The 27,024-nt window shown below is 34.9% G+C and overlaps 1 protein-coding gene across 12 annotated transcripts in view; it reads right to left on the reverse strand.

The window, feature by feature from the left end:
* The window catches only part of Grip (Glutamate receptor interacting protein), a 214,519-nt gene that overhangs the window by 96,525 nt on the left and 90,970 nt on the right, over positions 1-27,024 (reverse strand). For 5 of the 12 annotated variants that reach the window (XM_069818477.1, XM_069818475.1, XM_069818480.1 and 2 more), the window contains exon 1: positions 4,951-5,131. The exons of 6 other annotated variants lie outside the window; for them this stretch is intronic. The gene's annotated coding sequence lies outside the window, so the exon portion shown is untranslated. Of the gene's footprint in view, positions 1-4,572; positions 4,726-4,950; positions 5,132-27,024 lie in introns of those variants that run through there. One more of the 12 variants, XM_069818474.1, reaches the window with a different exon arrangement.

Raw genomic sequence — 27,024 nt, forward strand, 5'->3', positions numbered from 1 at the left:
CACATTATACCGACGTACACGCATATGTAGTTAGCAATTTAATAAAGAGTACATTCAACCTTTCATAAATTGACTTAATTGCACTTACTGAGCTAATGCATTTCAGAGTCCCAAAAATTCACGTATTATAATGAAAGGCACCTACTGCTCAATTCCAACTGAAGTTATAAGATGTGAGAAACGAGAATAATTAACATTGTTATTGGTATATCAAATATGCATTGTTTTTGTGCGCGAAAGCTGTTAAATAATAACAGTTTGGTGAAAACTAGAATCCGAATTTGTATTAAAAATATTGACTATCTACTTGTCATTTGTTTTAAATGTTGTATTGTTTTACTTAATCTAAAATTCATGTCGTTTAATTTTTTATTAGAAAATACATCCATCATAAACATAGTTTTTCGTTATATAGCATCTACGGTATTCTAACTCGTTGCATGAATGATTGCCGATTTCGAGAGAGGCATTAGCGCTGCGTTATACGATACGATCCAGTGTTTATGCTTTAGTTCGCCTACTGGCCGCCGGCAATCATTCGTGCGAGTAATACGTTGAACCTACCTATTACAGAAAGAGACAGTAGAATGGAGAAATTTATGTTTGTATCTAATACTGATATAATTACATTTGTCTTCAGTAGGCGTTACTGAAAGACGTAATTTTCCTTTATAAATATTAACTTTGAAAACAATATACATTTAATATATCCATTTTATTAAACAGAATGGAAAATTATGCATGTGAAATAATTGTAAGTTAACATATATTGTACATTTTTAAATGTACGATCTAACTGACATAAAATTGCTCAAGAAAATTTAAAAGAAATATCGCTTTTGCTTATGTCTCTTAACGACAAATTAAGCACATTTTTATATGTTACTGACGGTAGTAGTAAGTTTTCAGTTTTTTTTTTAATTATTCATACCCGATAATTTAAAAAATCCTAAAATTTTATATAATAAATGAACGTGAAGATTTATGATGACTTTATATGTATATACATACAAATTATGGAATTCTGAAAATTCGAATCTATTTTTAAATAAGTTATAAAATATATTTTTTTTAGTAAGTTATTGTATGTTTAACTATTACCGTCATGTAACAACCTTGCATATATAATTAATACATTTCAAGTCTTTTCACAATACAGTAAATACGGACGAAAAATACAACGTTTATGATGGATAATGTTGGATTATTTTCTAACAAAGAAATGAAGTGACCTAAATTTTAGATTAAATAAACCAATAAAACATGTGAACCAAATGACAAGTGGGAAATAGTCTATACAGATTTTTTTTAATCTATCAATCAAATGGAAGGAAATATAAGTGGAGACCAATGCAAGGCTATAGAACTTTTGAAGTGAGACCGAAAACTGCAACCATCATAAACGAAGGGAGATTTGCAATATTTATAAATGTCAGTTTTTCAGTAATTAAAACGGAAGGCCTAATGAGGACCATTTCCAAATAAGTCAACATTAATTTCTTTTTCTTGCATGTTTACAAGTTACTACATATCATTTAAATAACCAATTGCATAGCTGTCATCATATAGGTTAATGCAGTTGGTTACTGATAAGCTATGTCGAAGTTGTCGGTTGATTGCATCCATATACAGAGTGTTAAAAAAAGTATCCAATATTTTAGGAGGTGCTAGTATGCATCAAAACAAGAAAAAAAAGTCTAATAAATATGGGTCCTACAACACATACTTTCTGGATCTGAACACTTGTTCATAGGAGGTGCTCAATGTGACTTCCATTTGTGGCAATGCATTTTTCTACCCTATAATACAGCAAGTTACCAGATAATCATACCGTAGTTGACCTCCTGGCATGGAATACTGATACCACAGTCTAGTATATACAGTCGCGAAGCTCAATACGTAGTAAATATGCAAAAATTAGATAGTTGCTCACCACCAGGATCGCTAATATCGCCTCATTACAGGCAATGAAAAATAGTACCGTCACAGTCTATTGTTTATAGCACTCTCAAAACTCAAGCTTCGTAACTGTATATAGTAGACTGTGCTGATACGTTGCAAGGAATACTGAAATCAAAAGTTTGGTTGCGGATATGAGCGGGGTTCAGCAGAGATGGTGTTGTGAATTTTCGTAATCAGCATGTGTAGGCTGATGAAAATTCCCATGCAGTTGAAGAAATAAGGCATCAGCACCGATTCTCAATCAACGTATGGACAGACGTTCTTGGCGATAGATTAAGGGCCATACGTGCTACCACAGAGATTAACTGGGGCTCGTTATCAGGACTTTCTAATTAATATATTGCCTACCTTGCTGGAGAATGTACCATGTCAGCAAAGACTACAGATGGATTCATGTATGATGGCACACCAGCACATTTTCTCCGCAATAAGCGTAAACACCTGACGCTGACATTTCGGGACCGCTCGATTGATTGGGAGGCCCCACACCTTGGCCTGCTTGTTCCTCAAACCTAAATCCCCTAGACTTTTCGTTATCAAAAATAAACAGGTCAATTTCCTTACGCTAAAGTGCAGAGGAATGCACTGCCATGAATGGACATCACATTGAGCACTTCCTATGAACAAGTGTTCATTCTCAGAAAGTATGTGTTGTAGGACCCATATTTATTAGACATTTTTTCCTTGTTTTGATGCATACTAGCACCTTCTAAAATATTGGATACTTTTTTTTAACACTCTGTAATTAGTTATTTACAAGAATGTGTCATAACATGCTTAAGCTCGAGTTCTACAGCGCTATTATGGTTAGTTGAGGCATCACCAATAAAAAATACGGTTCGAACTCCGAAAGAGACTGAGGATGCGGAATAAAAAGACATTTTCCATTTTCTGTAATTACTTCTGCAACGGACAACATAATACGAGTAAGTAGAGTCTCGCCTATGACATAGGCTATATAAAAATACTCGTATAATATATCGAGAATTTTCCTAAAGCCATATATATATATATTTTTTTTTCCTATCTACTCTGGGTCTCCCATGATGTGAGAGCTAACAAAAAGCTCAGAGAACTAATAGAAATAAAAATTGTAAGATCGTTATGCAAAATTATAATCACCACTGTTTTACCTTGGATTTAAATATTTTTAACTTATTCAATGTGATTGGCAATGTGGTAAATATAGCGTTGTGTTATTTTAAAATGTGACTTTTATTAAATCGCCATCTTTCATTTTCTGCACGAAAACGTATTTAATATGAAATAGTTACGACAATGAACGTACAATTAAGTGATATAAAATGCAATTTATTTAACAACATGTAGATATAATGCCATTCTACAATTTTGGTGTAAAAGTGAAGTAATGTAATGCTTTTATTCTTAGATTATTATATATTTAATTCCTATTACTACAGTAACTATATTTGTAATAGAAATTGTTCCCATAATTCACAAATTCCAATATTTAATTTAATGTATTAAACTAACGTGTAGCGTGGTATTCACAAACATGTCATTTTTCAAGATGATTTTTCGCAAATATTTTAATTGCAACCTTTTATTCCTGCCCAAAATATATACTGTATTATATATTGTGACAATAGGATACGCTTGAAGTTCGCGGTCATACTTATTTAATATTGTTCATAGGAAAGTATTGTGAGATAGAAATAGAACAATTAAAAATAAATTGGTTGAGTAATTCAAGTTAGATATTTTTACAAATATATTTTTAAAATCATAATCTAACTAATCATTAATATACAATTAGTAAGCACTTCGTCTTTAACGATACTATACACCACCTCAAGAACAACTGATATAGAAGTATATAATTCAATATAGTTGGAGTGTTGTTAATAAAAATTGGAAGAGTGTAATGTTTAATTTTCGTCTCTACTCGACACTATCCGGGCACCAAGTACAACTTTCATGATGTGAGAACAGTAAAATGATGGGAAGGATAAATTACTTTATGTAATTAGAAACAGTATATTGTGTTATTTACAACAGATGGAAGATTAAAAACCGCCGTGTACGACGTGATGATTTCAATCTGTGTTCGCCATTACTGTTTTATAGTTAATTCTGATAATAATTTAAATTGTATTTAATTAAGATATTCATACATTTTTACGTGTTATTTTAAGATCGGAATTTCTGTTACGGTGATGTAAGGTTCAAAGATTGCTGAACGAAACATAACATTTACAATAGTTTTAAGTTTATACATTACGTATTTCCTGTGGGGATGCTACAATATAAATTTAGAAAATTTGCTAAGATTCATTTTACGATCCTAAAACACAAGAAAGCGATTTTTTACGGACGCCTTTGCTCTCCTTTTTTATTAACAGTTGTTTTATTTTGTTGCTATTATGATGCACGTTGCCTTGGAACCACACGACTCTTGCCGAACACCCCTCTCCCTCTGTGAAGGCTTTAAACAAGAATGGAGACCAAAAAATAACTGTCACAGGAATAATGACTTTCATCACTGCTGAAACATTTCTACAAACAAGAAACCGCAGATCTCTATAACCACAAAAAAGAAAACCAGACACATTCAGACGAGGAATTTTAACGATGACATAAAAAACGCACCGCCACAAACTTAGAGCATACTAATTTGCTGGTCGGTTTTAAGTTGCACGGTTATTTTCTTTTCACCAATACTACAGTTTTATTCTTTCACATTTAGTTGCTCTTCCACTAATACAGGATTATTAAGCACTTCCCTCTTCACGACAGACGATACACCACTCTAATAAAAACTGAACGAAAATAGACTCATACAGGTAACGCACATAAAAACAAATCCATAACTTCGTCACATGCCATGTGTTACGGTCTAATTGGGAAGCAATGACGTTGCATTATCTCGTAACACTATCACAGGCACTATTATTTATCGTTTTTAAATACTTCTATTAAGATAAATAAAATAATATTCACATTAATAAATACGAAGAACGTAAATACCTTAGAAAATATTTGCAAAAATAGAGTAAACACGTTTCACTTCACAACTTCCTTGTTACACGTAATTGTTAACATTTCTATACGCAACACCGTGAATTAAAAATTCTTCACAGACGAATCGTGTATAACGTAAACTTTTCGAACGTTTTTGTCTGCAAACTGTCTGTCGAAGTAAACTACTAGAGACGCCGGCGGCAGTGCTTGGAACTATAGCGAGAAACACGCATATACACAGAGAAGGATGGACGGACAAGAGGAAACTCCAACCTAGGTTTAATTTTGGAACAAACTTTTTCCAAATCGTGTACTCTCGGAACTCTAGTGTGCATCCTCTACTCCAAGCTTGCCTCCTAATCTTAGTTCACCTCGAGCATCTTCATACATACTTCGCAAAAATGGCTGCCATCAATTACAACATGTCTTACTGCAGTAAGGTACTTCTGCAATTGCCGACAGCTGTGTCGAAGTACTTTGAGTGGAGTATACTATTTATCTTTATTACTGATCTGTAACAGGCTTACAAGTGTTTACGCTACAAAGCCAGTGGCCATAGTTTCATAAGTAGTAGAGCCTGAACGTGAATTAAAAAATACTAAAATATGTATACAGAGATAAAAAAACCGTCAAGTGGAATAAACATGTTTATTATAAAACTTTTGTTTCTAAGTGTTCACAGTGCAAAGTCAATGATTATAATCTTACACTTACTACAAATATGCATACAAACATAAACGTTAGATTACTAAAATATTAGTATGCAATGTGAAATATTCTTGTACGCAATGGGTAAAGAGCGTCGCATTTTAATGAAGTGTCGTAGCTTCGAATCCCATCTAAGGTTTGATGTCTTTCCTTTAATAAAATATCTTATACTGCTATTAGGTCATTCTAGAGCATGGATGAGATGATATTAGCTCTCAATAACAGTAGAAGAGCTCGACCTTGATCACGAGCGCATAGCGCATCCACTACATAGCGTCGTAACGTAGACATCAGGGATGTACATGCATGTACATCGAATAAAAGCAACAATTATTACAATAACTTGCGTTACTAATTTTCTGGCTATGTAATAGGGCTAATTATTCAATTATTTAATATACATGTACATATATAAACAAATCGCAAAGGAAAGGGGATTTAAGAACAAAAAGAGAAATAGGAAGAGTTAATTGTTTGTAAACCATTTTCTTGTTAAAAGCAATTATTTATTATGTAAATACGTCACTTCATTGGTTAGGACAAACTAATAGGGTCTACCTGCTCGACGTGTGTGATCTCTAAGTACTTTTGAGCATTTGTTGAAAAAATAATGACAATATCGATTGAAATAGAGTGATTGAGTGATTGTGAAAATGTAGTCCTTACTCTCCAGTCGTGATTATGTTTTGAGTTTTCTTAGAGTGATTTGTGAGATGCACGTAACAAGAAAAAACAAATTGATTAAATTATGCTATTGAAGAGCATCGTAATTTTTGGGGTCAATCATTTAAGGGGATACGTATAATTTTTAAAACTTCCACAATTTTCGGCCAAAATTTGTGAAATTTAAACTATATAAACAGATCTACAATACTATATAATCTGTACAAAATTTGGTGTCATTAAGTCTAATAGTTTTGAAATTATATTTTTTGTAAATATATGTTATATTGACATCACTAAAAAGGCTCCTTGCGTCAAAGTATTTAACATTTTTAGTTCATATTTGCTCAAAATCTTGAAAATAATTATGGGAATAAAAATTAATTAGCTTTGGAGATCAGTCTAAATAGAGAAACACAATAAATTTTTAAACTTTATGAATTTACCATTACATCATATTTAATCTTTGTAAGTGCAATACGAATATTCCCCGAAGAAAATTAATATTAATATTTCATACAAATGCTAGTTAAATTTTATTTATCAACATTTAATTGATCTTTGTGAGAAGTTTCAGACCAATATGACAATAACTGTTATGCAAGGAGCTTTTCATTCGGTAAACTGCTTAAAATTTTAAAGTCGAGAAAACAGCATTAAAAATTCTCTCAACTCATACACCGCATTGATTATATGGTTAAAGCATTTAAAACAGTTTCAAATATAATTACGATTATAAAACAAAAAAAAAATACGTGGATTTTCTTAATTTTTCAGCATTATTTCTTGTCTGAAATCAATTTCTCTCTTCTCCAGAATAATGTCTCTATCTTGTGTTGTGTTTCGTACTGACGTTTGATATTTCTTTACAAATAATATAGTATATTTTTTTACTTATTAAACACTGTACTTCACCGCCATGTTCATTATATAAAAACTGAACCTTCTACTTATCATTAAAATCTGTATTGTAATCTCGCTTGCGATCTGTCATGGTCTGCAACGTTGTATGTGCTGTACACCCTTGTGCTTCAGGCAGAAAAGCTCCGCGCTTATGGAGAGAGCTTAAAAAAGCTCGCGCTCAGAATTACTAGTAAGAGTCGCATCCCTGTTCTAGAGGCTGGATTGGTTCAATAATATTGAAACTCTATACATCAGTTTTGTGCACTATTACATCTCATAAGGGAACTCTGTCACATTCCCGCCTCTAATTACCGTAACACTTTCACAAAAGGTACTTATGCAACTCGTCTATCACCAATGTACGGCGTGACGCCTGTATATACGGATTGGCTTGAATTTTCAACACTAGGATGCTCTGGTGCCGTTGCAATTGTGGTAGGTCACGGTAGGTCTGTATCTGCTAGACTCTCTTGAGACAGCAGTGTTTACATAAATGTGCAGTACAGCTATGGCTCACAGACCGCACCGGTTACAATCCCTACCCTATTATGAAAATTCTGAAGGAGAAAGTTTCGCGTGATTTTCAATTCGTCGTTATACAGTCATCCAGTTTTGACAGACGCACTGCTGAACAGTTGTACGACATCTTTTTGCGTTATATACAAATGAGCGGGGGAAAGGAACTGGCCACCTTACCCCATTACCTGGCCTAATTGCCTCATAAGTGGTGCTTTCTTGGTATCACTTGTGAGGTTCAGACTTGTCTTCGAACAGTTGACTAAACAACAAGGTAATTGCACTGTGAATCCGTATATACAGGAGTCACGCCGTACATTGGTGATTGGCGAGTTGCATAAGTATCGGGCATTAATAGTATACAAAACGTGAACAATTAAAACAAATTAATGTGTCTTACATACGATTGCGAAACGTAATACGCAATGTATAGTCTTTTCCTACCAATTGTTATCTTTTGTGAAAGTGTTATGGTACAGTACGATTATTTAGTCCTGACAGTTCCCGGCGATGTGCGCCTGGGTCAGGCGAGTCCATTTAGTTTCGCCAAGGAGTGTTTGGGTTAGTCTCTCGCTTTCCTTCGGAGCGATCGGATGTCATACGTGCGGCAGAGACTTATGTTTCTAGTACAGTTAAGCTGTACTGCATTCCTTTACCGATCACTCGCCCTTATCTCTATTCCGGAGCTCTCCCCACCACTCCTGTTACTTCCCCTCTTTCGCGTCGCTGAGCTGTCAGGACTAATTAATCGGTGTGTAATTGGAGGCGGGAATGTGGCAGAGTTCCCTTGTCAAAAGGTGAGATAAGATGACACAATTATGTAAATTGAATTTGCAAGCTTAGAGATATCACAGAAGGCTTTAGGTAGTTCCCTTCCTAGTGAATACCAGATTTACAAATGAACATTGGAGGAAGCAATCGGGTCTCAAACGTGTTGACTTCTGATGTGCTGGAACTCCGTAGCCTATGTGTCGGTTTGGTATCAGGTCAAAAATGATTTCATGTGGGATTAGAATACCTTATTGAGGCATCTAAATTACTTGAAAAATATACAATTATAATAATTAAGAGAATTATTACAGAATATATATAAGGCCACTGAATAAACTTGTTTGCTGCTATGGCAGTCTGTATTAGGGTTGCCATCTGTTCCGTGTTTTACGGGAATATTGCAAAAATGCTTGGTTTGCCCCTTATCCTGCCCTAGATACGATGAAATACCATTTTGTCCAGCTGAATTATGTTACAGAATTAGTAGGAGAAAGTTATATGAAACTAATTCCTACAGTATTAACACTAGCCTATATTTAAATATTCTAGTTCTAGGAAATAGCCTTCAAACAACACGCTTTCCTAATGTATAGTTGCACGACAGACGCAAGCCGCGAGACCATTAATATACATATGGCTATATACAGTTCTAATAATAAAATAATCTATAGGCCTATAATATAGTTTCTCAAATGAAAGTGAGACTGTCAAACTCATTTATAAAATTGTGCATACTGAATTTATTCTACAATTTGATTAACAACATTTATTTTGTATAGACTACATTTTATAACTGTTACTTATGCGCATAGACACGCTTGCACGCACAGAATCGCGTGTGGTCAAAACAATGATTCTAATTTCGAAAATATGTATTTTAACTTCCGAATGTGTTCGTGGTTCTATTGGAAATTAAGTAGGGATAAACTGGAGCAAGTTCTGCAGAAAAATGTAGGACTGAAGGACTTGCGTACTTCTTCAGATATCCTAGCAGGGAAGAACACGGTTTCCTGCCCAACTAGTGCCAAAATTGAAGTACGCTCCTGTTACTTCAGTGGATGTGGAGCGTTCATTTTCAGCACACAAATTTGTGTTAAGTGACAGACGGCATTGCTTTTAGTTGCAAATTTAGAAAAAGTATTAGTAATTTATTGTGAAGCTAATTATGGACATTAACGGACAAGACTAGGTAAAAATTGATTATATTTGACTTGTTTCTGTACTGAATTAATGTCTAAAACTTATTTTTCACATTTAATTGTTTAGTTTACGTACAACTAGTTAGATATTTGTTGTTCCTGTAGTAGTAGTAGTAGTAGTAGTAGTAGTAGTAGTAGTAGTAGTAGTAGTAGTAGTAGTAGTAGTAGTAGTAGTAGTAGTAGTAGTAGTAGTAGTAGTAGTAGTAGTAGTAGTAGTAGTAGTAGTAGTAGTAGTAGTAGTAGTAGTAGTAGTAGTAGTAGTAGTAGTAGTAGTAGTAGTAGTAGTAGTAGTAGTAGTAGTAGTAGTAGTAGTAGTAGTAGTAGTAGTAGTAGTAGTAGTAGTAGTAGTAGTAGTAGTAGTAGTAGTAGTAGTAGTAGTAGTAGTAGTAGTAGTAGTAGTAGTAGTAGTAGTAGTAGTAGTAGTAGTAGTAGTAGTAGTAGTAGTAGTAGTAGTAGTAGTAGTAGTAGTAGTAGTAGTAGTAGTAGTAGTAGTAGTAGTAGTAGTAGTAGTAGTAGTAGTAGTAGTAGTAGTAGTAGTAGTAGTAGTAGTAGTAGTAGTAGTAGTAGTAGTAGTAGTAGTAGTAGTAGTAGTAGTAGTAGTAGTAGTAGTAGTAGTAGTAGTAGTAGTAGTAGTAGTAGTAGTAGTAGTAGTAGTAGTAGTAGTAGTAGTAGTAGTAGTAGTAGTAGTAGTAGTAGTAGTAGTAGTAGTAGTAGTAGTAGTAGTAGTAGTAGTAGTAGTAGTAGTAGTAGTAGTAGTAGTAGTAGTAGTAGTAGTAGTAGTAGTAGTAGTAGTAGTAGTAGTAGTAGTAGTAGTAGTAGTAGTAGTAGTAGTAGTAGTAGTAGTAGTAGTAGTAGTAGTAGTAGTAGTAGTAGTAGTAGTAGTAGTAGTAGTAGTAGTAGTAGTAGTAGTAGTAGTAGTAGTAGTAGTAGTAGTAGTAGTAGTAGTAGTAGTAGTAGTAGTAGTAGTAGTAGTAGTAGTAGTAGTAGTAGTAGTAGTAGTAGTAGTAGTAGTAGTAGTAGTAGTAGTAGTAGTAGTAGTAGTAGTAGTAGTAGTAGTAGTAGTAGTAGTAGTAGTAGTAGTAGTAGTAGTAGTAGTAGTAGTAGTAGTAGTAGTAGTAGTAGTAGTAGTAGTAGTAGTAGTAGTAGTAGTAGTAGTAGTAGTAGTAGTAGTAGTAGTAGTAGTAGTAGTAGTAGTAGTAGTAGTAGTAGTAGTAGTAGTAGTAGTAGTAGTAGTAGTAGTAGTAGTAGTAGTAGTAGTAGTAGTAGTAGTAGTAGTAGTAGTAGTAGTAGTAGTAGTAGTAGTAGTAGTAGTAGTAGTAGTAGTAGTAGTAGTAGTAGTAGTAGTAGTAGTAGTAGTAGTAGTAGTAGTAGTAGTAGTAGTAGTAGTAGTAGTAGTAGTAGTAGTAGTAGTAGTAGTAGTAGTAGTAGTAGTAGTAGTAGTAGTAGTAGTAGTAGTAGTAGTAGTAGTAGTAGTAGTAGTAGTAGTAGTAGTAGTAGTAGTAGTAGTAGTAGTAGTAGTAGTAGTAGTAGTAGTAGTAGTAGTAGTAGTAGTAGTAGTAGTAGTAGTAGTAGTAGTAGTAGTAGTAGTAGTAGTAGTAGTAGTAGTAGTAGTAGTAGTAGTAGTAGTAGTAGTAGTAGTAGTAGTAGTAGTAGTAGTAGTAGTAGTAGTAGTAGTAGTAGTAGTAGTAGTAGTAGTAGTAGTAGTAGTAGTAGTAGTAGTAGTAGTAGTAGTAGTAGTAGTAGTAGTAGTAGTAGTAGTAGTAGTAGTAGTAGTAGTAGTAGTAGTAGTAGTAGTAGTAGTAGTAGTAGTAGTAGTAGTAGTAGTAGTAGTAGTAGTAGTAGTAGTAGTAGTAGTAGTAGTAGTAGTAGTAGTAGTAGTAGTAGTAGTAGTAGTAGTAGTAGTAGTAGTAGTAGTAGTAGTAGTAGTAGTAGTAGTAGTAGTAGTAGTAGTAGTAGTAGTAGTAGTAGTAGTAGTAGTAGTAGTAGTAGTAGTAGTAGTAGTAGTAGTAGTAGTAGTAGTAGTAGTAGTAGTAGTAGTAGTAGTAGTAGTAGTAGTAGTAGTAGTAGTAGTAGTAGTAGTAGTAGTAGTAGTAGTAGTAGTAGTAGTAGTAGTAGTAGTAGTAGTAGTAGTAGTAGTAGTAGTAGTAGTAGTAGTAGTAGTAGTAGTAGTAGTAGTAGTAGTAGTAGTAGTAGTAGTAGTAGTAGTAGTAGTAGTAGTAGTAGTAGTAGTAGTAGTAGTAGTAGTAGTAGTAGTAGTAGTAGTAGTAGTAGTAGTAGTAGTAGTAGTAGTAGTAGTAGTAGTAGTAGTAGTAGTAGTAGTAGTAGTAGTAGTAGTAGTAGTAGTAGTAGTAGTAGTAGTAGTAGTAGTAGTAGTAGTAGTAGTAGTAGTAGTAGTAGTAGTAGTAGTAGTAGTAGTAGTAGTAGTAGTAGTAGTAGTAGTAGTAGTAGTAGTAGTAGTAGTAGTAGTAGTAGTAGTAGTAGTAGTAGTAGTAGTAGTAGTAGTAGTAGTAGTAGTAGTAGTAGTAGTAGTAGTAGTAGTAGTAGTAGTAGTAGTAGTAGTAGTAGTAGTAGTAGTAGTAGTAGTAGTAGTAGTAGTAGTAGTAGTAGTAGTAGTAGTAGTAGTAGTAGTAGTAGTAGTAGTAGTAGTAGTAGTAGTAGTAGTAGTAGTAGTAGTAGTAGTAGTAGTAGTAGTAGTAGTAGTAGTAGTAGTAGTAGTAGTAGTAGTAGTAGTAGTAGTAGTAGTAGTAGTAGTAGTAGTAGTAGTAGTAGTAGTAGTAGTAGTAGTAGTAGTAGTAGTAGTAGTAGTAGTAGTAGTAGTAGTAGTAGTAGTAGTAGTAGTAGTAGTAGTAGTAGTAGTAGTAGTAGTAGTAGTAGTAGTAGTAGTAGTAGTAGTAGTAGTAGTAGTAGTAGTAGTAGTAGTAGTAGTAGTAGTAGTAGTAGTAGTAGTAGTAGTAGTAGTAGTAGTAGTAGTAGTAGTAGTAGTAGTAGTAGTAGTAGTAGTAGTAGTAGTAGTAGTAGTAGTAGTAGTAGTAGTAGTAGTAGTAGTAGTAGTAGTAGTAGTAGTAGTAGTAGTAGTAGTAGTAGTAGTAGTAGTAGTAGTAGTAGTAGTAGTAGTAGTAGTAGTAGTAGTAGTAGTAGTAGTAGTAGTAGTAGTAGTAGTAGTAGTAGTAGTAGTAGTAGTAGTAGTAGTAGTAGTAGTAGTAGTAGTAGTAGTAGTAGTAGTAGTAGTAGTAGTAGTAGTAGTAGTAGTAGTAGTAGTAGTAGTAGTAGTAGTAGTAGTAGTAGTAGTAGTAGTAGTAGTAGTAGTAGTAGTAGTAGTAGTAGTAGTAGTAGTAGTAGTAGTAGTAGTAGTAGTAGTAGTAGTAGTAGTAGTAGTAGTAGTAGTAGTAGTAGTAGTAGTAGTAGTAGTAGTAGTAGTAGTAGTAGTAGTAGTAGTAGTAGTAGTAGTAGTAGTAGTAGTAGTAGTAGTAGTAGTAGTAGTAGTAGTAGTAGTAGTAGTAGTAGTAGTAGTAGTAGTAGTAGTAGTAGTAGTAGTAGTAGTAGTAGTAGTAGTAGTAGTAGTAGTAGTAGTAGTAGTAGTAGTAGTAGTAGTAGTAGTAGTAGTAGTAGTAGTAGTAGTAGTAGTAGTAGTAGTAGTAGTAGTAGTAGTAGTAGTAGTAGTAGTAGTAGTAGTAGTAGTAGTAGTAGTAGTAGTAGTAGTAGTAGTAGTAGTAGTAGTAGTAGTAGTAGTAGTAGTAGTAGTAGTAGTAGTAGTAGTAGTAGTAGTAGTAGTAGTAGTAGTAGTAGTAGTAGTAGTAGTAGTAGTAGTAGTAGTAGTAGTAGTAGTAGTAGTAGTAGTAGTAGTAGTAGTAGTAGTAGTAGTAGTAGTAGTAGTAGTAGTAGTAGTAGTAGTAGTAGTAGTAGTAGTAGTAGTAGTAGTAGTAGTAGTAGTAGTAGTAGTAGTAGTAGTAGTAGTAGTAGTAGTAGTAGTAGTAGTAGTAGTAGTAGTAGTAGTAGTAGTAGTAGTAGTAGTAGTAGTAGTAGTAGTAGTAGTAGTAGTAGTAGTAGTAGTAGTAGTAGTAGTAGTAGTAGTAGTAGTAGTAGTAGTAGTAGTAGTAGTAGTAGTAGTAGTAGTAGTAGTAGTAGTAGTAGTAGTAGTAGTAGTAGTAGTAGTAGTAGTAGTAGTAGTAGTAGTAGTAGTAGTAGTAGTAGTAGTAGTAGTAGTAGTAGTAGTAGTAGTAGTAGTAGTAGTAGTAGTAGTAGTAGTAGTAGTAGTAGTAGTAGTAGTAGTAGTAGTAGTAGTAGTAGTAGTAGTAGTAGTAGTAGTAGTAGTAGTAGTAGTAGTAGTAGTAGTAGTAGTAGTAGTAGTAGTAGTAGTAGTAGTAGTAGTAGTAGTAGTAGTAGTAGTAGTAGTAGTAGTAGTAGTAGTAGTAGTAGTAGTAGTAGTAGTAGTAGTAGTAGTAGTAGTAGTAGTAGTAGTAGTAGTAGTAGTAGTAGTAGTAGTAGTAGTAGTAGTAGTAGTAGTAGTAGTAGTAGTAGTAGTAGTAGTAGTAGTAGTAGTAGTAGTAGTAGTAGTAGTAGTAGTAGTAGTAGTAGTAGTAGTAGTAGTAGTAGTAGTAGTAGTAGTAGTAGTAGTAGTAGTAGTAGTAGTAGTAGTAGTAGTAGTAGTAGTAGTAGTAGTAGTAGTAGTAGTAGTAGTAGTAGTAGTAGTAGTAGTAGTAGTAGTAGTAGTAGTAGTAGTAGTAGTAGTAGTAGTAGTAGTAGTAGTAGTAGTAGTAGTAGTAGTAGTAGTAGTAGTAGTAGTAGTAGTAGTAGTAGTAGTAGTAGTAGTAGTAGTAGTAGTAGTAGTAGTAGTAGTAGTAGTAGTAGTAGTAGTAGTAGTAGTAGTAGTAGTAGTAGTAGTAGTAGTAGTAGTAGTAGTAGTAGTAGTAGTAGTAGTAGTAGTAGTAGTAGTAGTAGTAGTAGTAGTAGTAGTAGTAGTAGTAGTAGTAGTAGTAGTAGTAGTAGTAGTAGTAGTAGTAGTAGTAGTAGTAGTAGTAGTAGTAGTAGTAGTAGTAGTAGTAGTAGTAGTAGTAGTAGTAGTAGTAGTAGTAGTAGTAGTAGTAGTAGTAGTAGTAGTAGTAGTAGTAGTAGTAGTAGTAGTAGTAGTAGTAGTAGTAGTAGTAGTAGTAGTAGTAGTAGTAGTAGTAGTAGTAGTAGTAGTAGTAGTAGTAGTAGTAGTAGTAGTAGTAGTAGTAGTAGTAGTAGTAGTAGTAGTAGTAGTAGTAGTAGTAGTAGTAGTAGTAGTAGTAGTAGTAGTAGTAGTAGTAGTAGTAGTAGTAGTAGTAGTAGTAGTAGTAGTAGTAGTAGTAGTAGTAGTAGTAGTAGTAGTAGTAGTAGTAGTAGTAGTAGTAGTAGTAGTAGTAGTAGTAGTAGTAGTAGTAGTAGTAGTAGTAGTAGTAGTAGTAGTAGTAGTAGTAGTAGTAGTAGTAGTAGTAGTAGTAGTAGTAGTAGTAGTAGTAGTAGTAGTAGTAGTAGTAGTAGTAGTAGTAGTAGTAGTAGTAGTAGTAGTAGTAGTAGTAGTAGTAGTAGTAGTAGTAGTAGTAGTAGTAGTAGTAGTAGTAGTAGTAGTAGTAGTAGTAGTAGTAGTAGTAGTAGTAGTAGTAGTAGTAGTAGTAGTAGTAGTAGTAGTAGTAGTAGTAGTAGTAGTAGTAGTAGTAGTAGTAGTAGTAGTAGTAGTAGTAGTAGTAGTAGTAGTAGTAGTAGTAGTAGTAGTAGTAGTAGTAGTAGTAGTAGTAGTAGTAGTAGTAGTAGTAGTAGTAGTAGTAGTAGTAGTAGTAGTAGTAGTAGTAGTAGTAGTAGTAGTAGTAGTAGTAGTAGTAGTAGTAGTAGTAGTAGTAGTAGTAGTAGTAGTGGTGATGGTGGTGGTAACGGTGTATAAGCATTTAAAATTATTAAATTCTAGAAGTAAATTCCTGAAGATTTGGAACATGTTTTTAAAGTAAACATTATTTTTTGTTAGAGCCTATTTTTAATTCTTTAGAGAGTACTTCCTACACTTTTAAGCCTATTTTAGGCACCTAAAATTACATTTTAACGACCTAAAAATCCGTACCCTAGTAATGACACTGAATAAAGCATACAATATGACAAAAAACTATTCATTAGTATTCAAGTGGAACTGGAGCAATATTTTATTACGATTACTCAAGATGTGTAGCAAATATTGAAGTAAAAAAAATAAAACAAAAATAAATTGCAAATAAATATTTATTTGGTAAATGGATTCAGTCATTATAAAATAAGTTCGTCATTATAAACCTAATGAACATCGAGAATAAACTCTGTCCGAACTTAAAGCGGAAAGACGAAATTGTTTATAAAGATACTCTTGAAGCCTTTGACTATGATGAATAAATAAAAAATGCTGCTTACTTTTTCTTTCATCCTGTATAACTATGATAGATTAATTTTGGTACTTCCGCTTGACCTGACTGGTATTTCCCGGATGTTAAAGACTCGAGAGGAAGCATTAGTTTCTTTTAGATCTTATTCCAAACCATTTTGTTTTATTATTCCCTATTTCTGTAACCAAATCCTTGGCACTTCAGCCAGTAGTTAGCTGTATAATTCACCAGCCTTTGCGGTGCGAGTGTGATGGCTTTTACGACAGAGCGATTGTCAAACGTATTGTGTAACAGCTGCTAGACAGTATACCGGGAACTGCTCTACGAAGCGAACGACGAGTAGCTGGTTTTACGTCTGTGTGCGTGTCAATACTCCTGCAATAAATGTGGGACTATAATGCATGGTTTTAATATTGCTGTAAAAACTGTTACAATCATGTCGAGACATTTAGGACTGAAAATTCGACATTAAGAATAAATGCTGAACTCCATTTCTCGAAAACGATAAAATACAACGTAACAACATGCGAAGGGTAACAGATTTATGAAGAGGAAGAACTCATGACAACAGTTTACAATAGAGCATTTAAAATTAATGGATTCATTGAGACTTTCAAAACATGTTATTATGCATACATAAAAAAGTAAACATTATACAGCCCTGCAGGACTCCGAGACACCGATGAGAAGATAAATTCAGAGGACCAAACTTGTCATGGATTAACATAAAGGAGGAAGGGTGGGAAGGCGTATAAGAAACGAAGAAAGATGTAATGACAAGTAAAAAAGAGTAAGCAGAAGAAAGAAATATGTGGAAAAGAAAATGAGAAGAATACTAGACGAAGAAGGATACGCAGGAGAGAAAAAATGTGGAGAAAGATAGGAGAAAGGTGAGGAAGAGGAAAAATAAAGCCGAGGAAGTGAAGAAAACACTTTGGAAAAAGAAGAAAGGCGAGTGGGAAGAGAATATGAAGGAAATGAGGAGAAGAAGAATAAGAAGAAAGGCGAGGAGGAGGAGGCGAAGACGAAAAAAGGCGAGAAAAAGAAGAAAAGAAGAAGAAAGGCGAGGGGGAGGAGGAAGAGGAGGAGGCGAAGACAAAAAAGGCGAGAAGAAAAGAAGAAGAAGAAGAAGAAGAAAGGCGAGAAGGAGGAGAAGACGAAAAAAAGGCGAGAAGAAGAAAAGGAGAAAAAGAAGATGAAGAAGAAAGGCGAGGAGGAGAAGGAGGCGAAGAAGAAAAAAGGCGAGAAGAAGAAAAGAAGAAGAAGAAAGGCGAGGGGGGGAGGAGGAGGCGAAGACAAAAAAAGGCGAGAAGAAGAAAAGAAGAAGAAGAAGAAGAAGAAGAAGAAAGGCGAGGAGGCAAAGACGAAAAAAGGCGAGAAGAAGAAAAGGAGAAGAAGAAGAAGAAGAAGAAGAAGAAAGGCGAGGAGGAGGCGAAGACGAAAAAAAGGCGAGGAGAAGAAGAAAAGAAGAAGAAGAAGGCGAGGAGGCGAAGATGAAGAAAAGGCGAGGAGAAGAAAAGAAGAAGAAGAAAGGCGAGGAGGAGGCGAAGAAAAAAAAGGCGAGAGAAGAAGAAAAGAAGAAGGCGAGGAGGAGGCGAAGAAGAAAAAACGCGAGGAGAAGAAGAGAAGAAGGAGAAGAAGAAGAAAGGCGAGGAGGCGAAGAAAAAATGGCGAGAAGAAGAAAACGAAGGCGAGAAGGAGGCGAAGACGAAAAAACGCGAGGAGAAGAAAAGAAGAAGAAGAAGGCGAGGAGGAGGCGAAGAAGAAAAAACGCGAGAAGAAAAGAAGAAGAAGAAGAAGGCGAGGAGGCGAAGAAGAAAAAAGTCGAGGAGAAGAAGAAAAGAAGAAGAAGAAAGGCGAGGAGGAGGCGAAGACGAAAAAAAGGCGAGAAGAAGAAAGGCGAGGAGGCGAAGACGAAAAAAAGGCGAGGAGAGAGAATGAAGAGAGTGAAAGGATAGGGAGGAGAGAGAATGAGGAGGAGGAGAAGGATGATGAGGAGAAGGAGCAGGATGATGAAGAAATGGAGAAGAGTAATTAGGAAAATGAGAAGGATGAAAAGGAAAAAACGGATGAGGAGTAAAATAAGAAGGATGAGAAGAGGGGTTGACGAAGTGGAGGACGGGAAGATGAAAGATGAAGAAGAGCAGAAGAATGAGGAAAAACAGGAGAATGGGGAGGAGAATGTAGAGAAGGATGATGAAGAGGAGGTTGAGGAGAAAGTGAGGAGAAAGGTGAGGAAACAAGAAAGACGAGAGAGACATCACTGAGCAGGAGAAGATGAAAATAAAAAGTAGGGTAATGAGGGATAAGTGTGTGAAGAAAGGAGAATAATTTCAAGAAAAGGTAACCGAAAAACACCCAGGGTAAAACAGAAAAAAGGGGGAAAAACAAAATACAGTAAATACATGTAAAGAGGAGAATTTTTGTGTTTATGACACCACCCTTCGTTACACTCCCCTGTCTTAAGACGTACTATAAAATTCAATAGGCGCTGTTCACTCATAAAATAGCGTTGCTATTTATAATTATCAAGCTTATTTTTCTATCCAAAACTTTCATGAAGTCGTCCTCAATGGTGCCGTTGTTATTATTCTTGGTTCTGGATACAAATATAACGATTTAGAGCGATGGATTTTTCATAAAGTAAATTAGAAGTAAGGCTTTCTCTTGGATAAAGGAGATATGGTGCTAGTGTTTATATTACACCATACAACGGACAAAAGTGCTAGGTGAAATTCGAACTCACGACTATGCTCTTTACACAACAATCTGCTAGCTTTCGACCAATCATAAATACAGAATACTCGCATAGCAACACTATTTTCTATGTTTACTGACAGTTAAAATCATAGGTCTATGTTAAATCAAATAGGGAAAATGAATACGACAATCGAGCAGAATTCGACCCGACGGCTAAGTCAGCAAATCAGACCCGAGGGCCAGGTCAGGAAATCAGACCCGACGGACAAGTCAGGAAATTTGACTCGAGGGCCTAGTCAAGAAATCAGACCCGACGGACAAGTCAGGAAATTTGACTCGAGGGCCTAGTCAAGAAATCAGACCCGATGGCCAAGTCAGGAAATCAGACCCGACGAACAAGTCAGCAAATCAGACCCTGCAGGCAAGTCAGCAAATCATATCCTACAGGGAAGTCAGGAAATTTGACCCGAAGGCCAAGTCAGGAAATTTGACTCGAGGGCCAAGTCAGGAAATCAGACCCGATGGCATAGTCAGCAAATCATACCCGACGAACAAGTCAGCAAATCAGATCCTACAGATAAGTTAGTAAATCAGACCCTACAGACAAGTTAGCAATTCAGACCCGACGGCCAATTGAGGAAATCAGACCCGACGGCCAATTGAGGAAATCAGACCCGACGGCCAATTGAGGAAATCAGACCCGACGGCCAATTGAGGAAATCAGACCCGACGGCCAATTCAGGAAATCAGACCCGATGGCCAATTCAGGAAATCAGACCCGACGGCCAAGTCAGGAAATTTGACCAGACGGCCAAGTCAGGAAATTTGACCCGACGGCCAAGTCAGGAAATTTGACCCGACGGCCAAGTCAGGAAATTTGACCCGACGGCCAAGTCAGGAAATCTGCCCCGACTGCCAAATCAGCAAATTAGACCCGACGGTCAAGTCAGCAAATCAGACCGACGGCCAAGTGAGGAAATTTGACCCGGCAGCCAAGTCAGCAAATCAGATCCGACGGCCAAGTCAACAAATCAGACACGACGGCCAAGTCAGGAAATTGGATCCAAAGGCCAAGTCAGAAAATCCGAAATGCTTCATAGAACTTGAATTTTATAGTTTTGGCATGCCACCATATCCAATTTAACAAGTCCAATCAATAATTCAATTGACAAATCAGATTCATAACAAAATATCTTCAGTACCTCAAATCTAAGTTCATTTATTCTGCCACTGAACCACTTCTATTTCCCGTTTTTCTGTCATTTCACGCTGAATTTTTTTTTCTGGATTTCATCTTTCCTATGTCTACCTGAAGATCAGTTCACAATAGAATTTCATCTCACTACATCTCGCCAAAATGTAAAAAAATATTGTACAACATTGTAAAAATTGTAGAAAATTACTAAATTGTAAAACTATAAAAATTTGTAAAAATTGTAATTGTAATATTGTAAAATGTTGACATGTTCCACATCTTAAAGTTTCATTGCTCATGTAAGATCTATGGAATAAAATAAATGAATGAATGAATGAATCTTTAGTTAGTCTTTCGTTCGCCATTCTTTCAAATAGCCAAACTTGAATAATTACCATCCGAAATATTAAAATCGATCGTTACAACTTATTTGCTCTTGTACTTATTCTGTCATTTCTAATTTAGACTTTGTTATCGACCTCCTAAGGAAATTCGTTTCTGTGAGTAATTTTTTCATTATAAAGTGTTCCAAAATTGCTACACTTCAGAATCTTAAATATGCTTATGACGAGTTATGCAATTTTATGTGTTCATGTGTTTCGTTGTATTAATGAAGTTTATGATAATTATGGTTTTTCTAATTTTTAATTATTCTCCTTATCTGATGCACCTTATTTATAATAATTTCCAGAACTCACATTATACAGCCCAGTTACTTTATGGTGACAGCTCGTCGACGCGAGAGAGGAGAAAGTTCGACTGTGGGAGGGAGACCGATCCGAGCCGGAGCGAATGGAGGGAGGGAAATACAGTCATATTAGAAATGAAGTCTCACGTTGCAGCGTCTGCATAATTTTGAGCTCCATACTCCGGAACAATAGTCACTAATAAACACTAAAGAAGTAAACTAACATGGAAATACAATGAGCAGCAGTTCGGAACAATAATAAACATTAAAGAAGTAAACTAATGTGGAAATACGATGAGCAACAGTTCGGAACAATAGTCACTAATAAACACTAAAGTAGTAAACTAATGGAAATACAATGAGCAGGAGTTCGGAACAATAATAAATACTAAAGAAGTAAACTAATATGGAAATACAATGAGCAGCAGTTTGGAACAATAATCACTAATAAACACTAATGTAGTAAACTAATAGAAATACAATGCGCAGGAGTTCGGAACAATAATAAACAATAAAGAAGTAAACCAATTTGGAAATACAATGAGCAGAAGTTCGGAATAATAATCACTAATAAACACTAATGTGGAAATACACTGAGCAGCAATCGAATCACTATATTTAACAGTTAATCACTAATTAACAATGAAATATACTCATGCGGAAATATCGGTAATGTTCATCAGTGCTTCACTGTTACCTTTCCCACCACCACCACCACCACCACCACCACCACCACCACCACCACCACCACCACCACCACCACCACCACCACCACCACCACCACCACCACCACCATCATCATATCATCATCAATGTAAAAGATGGAGCGGCCTTCTTCTCTGTACTTCTTTATTTTCCTCAAATACTGCAAACTTTTGGCCCTAATGCTGTGATGCTCGACCAGAATTTGGCGATTATTTTGTGTTTTTTTTCAATGAAATCCTAATTTCAAAATAACTTTCCTCATAGTCGAGATGCTTCCCTGAAAGTCGACAGTCTCAATTTCAATAATATATATTTTTTAAGTGTGGGCCGCTATTTCTGTGAAATATAGAATTCGTGCTTTGGTTCGTCTTATGACAGCTCCATTAAAGTTGCCCACAGTTGATTTTGGCGCCGATTATCAATGTCTTTAGTCTCCCTTATTATTTGGCTAACACAGCTCTCAGACACAGCGGTAAACTCTGCTACAAGTTTTCCAACATTTGTTACGTTTTTCTTCCGACGCTATCTTCATAAAGCGCTACACGTTGCTCACGACTTCTCGCAACTGCGAATGCAATACCCGACCTTTCAGTTTGCTTCTAACAGGCAGCATTTTCACAAACAGAAAATAGCAGTGAATCTAGACAATAAATACTACATACTGAACAATACAAAACAGAAGCACTACAACTATTTAAGTAACTAAATGAAATGTACGTAACAAACACATTAAATTGCAATATACAAGACAGTGGTGGTGTAGTACGTCCTTAGCGCGACTGTACGCCCACACTAACGCTCCCGAGATGTGACCGCTAGCGCAGCCAGGGGAAGACTAAAAGGAACACCCCTTCGAACAAGCAGTGAACTCGCCCAAACCACTGCGTCGCCAGGCCAGAGCTGTCACCATAAATTTACAATTCATTTTTATATTTCAATATGCCTGGTGAATTATAATCAATAAGATGTCACAAAGTCAGATAATTAAAACAGCAATCTCCAACATAAAATAACATTAGTTCATTAGCGAACGTTTTTCAATAAGTAGTCTTATAATAATTATTACCTGAGTCTCTATATAATAACTCTTATATATTTTTTCACTTACCATTTCTCCATCTCAATTTTCAGATGAAACACATACATAACACACGAACATCAACTACGCAAATTATCGTATATCCTACGACAATCCTCAACTAATGATTACTCTTAAAATATCTATTTTATCAATCATCATTATAAATTTTAAAATGTTAACATTATTGACAAATTTTAATCATAATTGTATATTTTATTTGTAACATGAGCTATATGTATAAAATGTTCGTCCAATTCAATTTCAAAATCTAAAGATTATATCAATAATTATCCTGTATTATGTCATATTTTACATAAAGCTCATGAATCTCATGTATTGCATACATACATTGTTCTTTATTCTTTGTTATTTGCGTAATTTATTATTATAGGTCCAGATTATATGTTTTTTGTTATATCTGAAGATGCCCCAAACGCCGAAAACGTTCATATATTTTATTAAATAGCAAATAAACATTTGCAAGTTGATATGTCTTAAGATTGAAAATTTATTGTATACTTATTTAATAATGTCACCATAAAGTAACTGGCCTGTACTTATTGTAGGCTTGTTATCCACCATTAGAACTTCAGTTGCTTCCCATAGCCTTTCGAAAATTTATTACAATATCTTTAATTTTTGCTACTAAGGAATATTTTGCTTAAGAGGAAAGTACATCATTATACACAATGAAAAATTAAGGGTTTACTTTTGCTAGTCAACAATGAAAGAGGTTCATTACTCTCTTCGTCCAGAAGCTAACCTAAAAGCATGTAGGACCTAATTAGAGTTTCCTTTTATCGTTGTTTGAGAGATGCGGGGCGAGTTAAATGGAAGGAGTCTAGTTAAGATGATAGAGCACCCTTGTTACAGCTGGAATTTCCTGATCCTTGTAACAATCGTATTTTTAAAGAAATGTTTTAACGTCTAGGCATTTTTTCTGTATCTTCTTCGTTTCCTGTCTCTGACATGATCTCTGTCTGTCGGTCTCTGACTTGGCTTTATTAATAAGCTCTTATTGGAATCTTATATTTCTGCGATAAAACAATAGCAAACATTTAGTTTAATAGATGAAGCATTATAGAATAAATTGATTTGGATATTAGGTCTATTGACAACAGAGATAATGACCACGTGTCACAGCTAATGTTAACCGGTAACGTAAATCTGCATGTAGGAGAAACGTAGGCGAATCAAAAAAGCACTGGATCGAACAATTTGTAACTTCATAAGACCTAACGAAGCTCTACAGACTTAAATTTCTAAATGCTGCTGTTGATGGTGATGATGATGACGACGGCACGATGATGATACCAATGTGAAGATATGTTGTTGATAATGAGAAATATGTAAGCTTATTCTTAAGGAAGTTCCCAGAGTTAAATGACTGTATCTTCCTGTACATATTAACAGTTCTGTTCCATGCAGACACCATTATGTTTTAGAGGGATTGTTATTTTTTCGATATGCATTTAGTTGCTATGTCACGCTTGTATAAACAATTGTGTTTAAGAATACACACAGATTTTCACAATAACTTTGCCTTTAGGCCAGTTACACACTTGGAGAGATCTCGCTAGCGAGAAAGAGGCAAAGAGCCTTCCTCCACACACTACAGCGAGTTATAGCTATCATCTATGCATTGCCTTCATGCAGAGAGTATTTTTGTGATTGTAGTAATCACTCGTTGGAGGAAATAGTACAGGTTATGTATTTAAGTATATTGTCGTATACTTTACAAATGATGTACGAACGCCACTATGTTGAATCAATCTTCAGATGATGACAAAATGGAGTTATATGAACACATTTTGTTAATGAAAAGAAAATGTAGACCTAAAATTAAAGCCAGAATAATTTGGATAAGAAGTCACATTATATCTCACGAAAATAAAGGCGAGTTTCTGTCACTGATTTCGGATGATACGTTTAGGCTTTATTTCGGATTGAACAGAACTCAGTTTTTTGCAATTCATGATATGATAGAGATACTTTGCTATGTTCTGATTAAAATTATGTAAACTGTTAAGATATAATATTTTTAGCTTTAGTATAATCAATAATACAATATGGTATAATAAATTGGGGTGGGGTAGCATCATCTGTACTTAATCCATTAATTTTATTACACAGAAAATTAATAAAAATTTGTCTAACCAAAAATATGGATTACCCAACAAATTTAATTTATACAGATTTTAAAGTATCAACTATCGAAGAAATTTTATAAATATAGTTTACTAACTTACTACCACAGAAATCAAATAAAACCTAAATCTAATCGATATGAATACCGCACTCGAACACAAAAGTCTACTTTCCCATTAATTGAGTCTAAATGTCATACAAGTGCAGCTCTTAAACATGGTGCTAGTTTCGGCCCAAGACTTTCTAATAAAATTACAAACCATTTTCCAAATTTGAAATATTTTAAAATTGAAGCTTTTAAAAGAGGAATTTATGAAATTGTTCATGATATATAATATTAATAAAAGTATGTATTTTTTACCTTTTATTTCTGTCGAATATATTCATGTTTTTATTGAATACCACTGGCTTCTGTCTCATTGTCAATTTATATTAAATGTGTTTTTTCTCTCTTTTTCTCTTCCTTCTTCTTCTTTTTTACTCTCGTGTGTTATTTATTGGTTTGAATTAAGTTACTTACTGTATTTAGTAAACTGTCCTTGTAAATTTTATGTTATATTATTGGCTAAGACCACACCGTACAAGAGCCTGACTCTTATTTTATAATTTTAATTTGTACTCACTAGCTAGCTAGCTAGTTAAATAAATTAAATATAAATAGAATTTCAAATAATAAAATATAGCCCTACTTGCTTTCAGACCATCTGACATTTGTCTCCAGATTTTTTCCTTTAAGTTTCGTGTTTTTATAGTTTTTATCCCGTGTATCATATAAATAGGCGTCCACACCTGTGGAATAACGGTTAGCACGTCTAGCCGCAAAACCAGGTGGCCCGGGTTCGATTCCCGGTCGGGAGAAGTTACCTGGTTGAGGTTTTTTCCGGGGTTTTCCCTCAACCCAATATGAGCAAATGCTGGGTAACTTTCGGTGTTGGACCCCGAACTCATTTCACCGGCATTATCACCTTCATCTCATTCAGACGCTAAATAACCTAAGATGTTGATAAAGCGTCGTAAAATAACCAACTAAATAAATAAATATAAATAGGCCTACGGGTGACATCATACAAGTTCGATAAGTTTCTCACTGAAATTATTATCAGCCATCTTTCCTCAGTGTTTAAAAACAATACAATACATTCACCGCCACCTGTGATATTATTTCATCTTTTTTACATTTTATCGTCATAAATAGTATAAATGTCAAACATTCTTGATAAATGTGTCAAGAAAATTCGCTAGCTACCGATTCCAGCGAGAAACTCACTCGAGGTTTTCGCATCGAACGAGAATCTCTTCCAGTGTGTGGACGTCCGTTTGAATTCATGTTATCTTTGATTTTTCTCGCTACACATTTCTCGCTAGCAAGATCTCCTCAAATGTGTAACGGGCATTATTAGTTCGTATTCTTCTCGTTCAGTGCTATTACGAATGCAATAGAGTATAGACAATATCCCAATGCAATGAAGAGATTTCGAACGTTACATGGGTCGAGAAATGGTCACTGCTCTATAAAATCATTTCGTAAGCTGATGAACAAATTTGAAGAAACTGGTGCAGTTACCGATAAAAAGCGATCGAGTAGATAGAAATTAGGGTATTTATTAGCAAACCTACTCGTGAGGAACTGAAACAACCCATGTCGGATGTCACTGAAAATATTGCTAGGAATGCACTTACTAATGCCGTTTATAAAATAAAAAAACGACTATTTCTTAGTGAACAACACGGTGGTGATCGTATTTATGTACGCGTAACTTTTTTTCCTTATTTCTTTTTGTTATAATAAACTCCCATTTCTTTACAAATTATAAAAAAATTGGTGTTTAGGCCTATATTTTTTGCACAGAATTTAAACTGGAACTTCAAAATAATATTATGTAATATTATCATTTATCCATTGAGTTGTATTTTGGAGAGTATTACAGTAGCCTACTTTTTGAGTGTATTAAAATACTTCTTAGATATCGGTATTTAAATGCCTGAACTTGCTACAAGTTTTTATTTTTCACTAGAATATTCTTTATATAAAAGATTTACAATATAATATTTCTTAAGCCGGAATTTTCTAATGATGGAACGTGATCTTTGTAGGCCTACTGAAGGTCACGAATTCGTCGCATTCCGCATCGCGGAGTGACTTGTTTCTTCGAGAATGAACAAGGAATTCGTGGGTGGGATTTTCCTGAGTTCTTATTTTCACGAGGGGAAATTTTAAGTGCGTGGGGTGAGCACAGTGGAGAGGCAGGAAGATGCGTTTTCGTCACGTGTTTGCCGAGGTCGTGTGCCAGGTTCTCGGCTCCACAAAGTTGGACTCAATAATAACACACACAGTCGTCCAACCACGCGATACGTGCAAGAGCGAACTACGCGACAAGACCTCTCCACAAAAAACAGGTTGATATAAAACATAGTTTTTATTACAGACTTTAAACACT

This window comes from Periplaneta americana, chromosome 2 (genome assembly GCF_040183065.1).
Source record: "Periplaneta americana isolate PAMFEO1 chromosome 2, P.americana_PAMFEO1_priV1, whole genome shotgun sequence".
NCBI lineage: Eukaryota > Metazoa > Arthropoda > Insecta > Blattodea > Blattidae > Periplaneta > Periplaneta americana.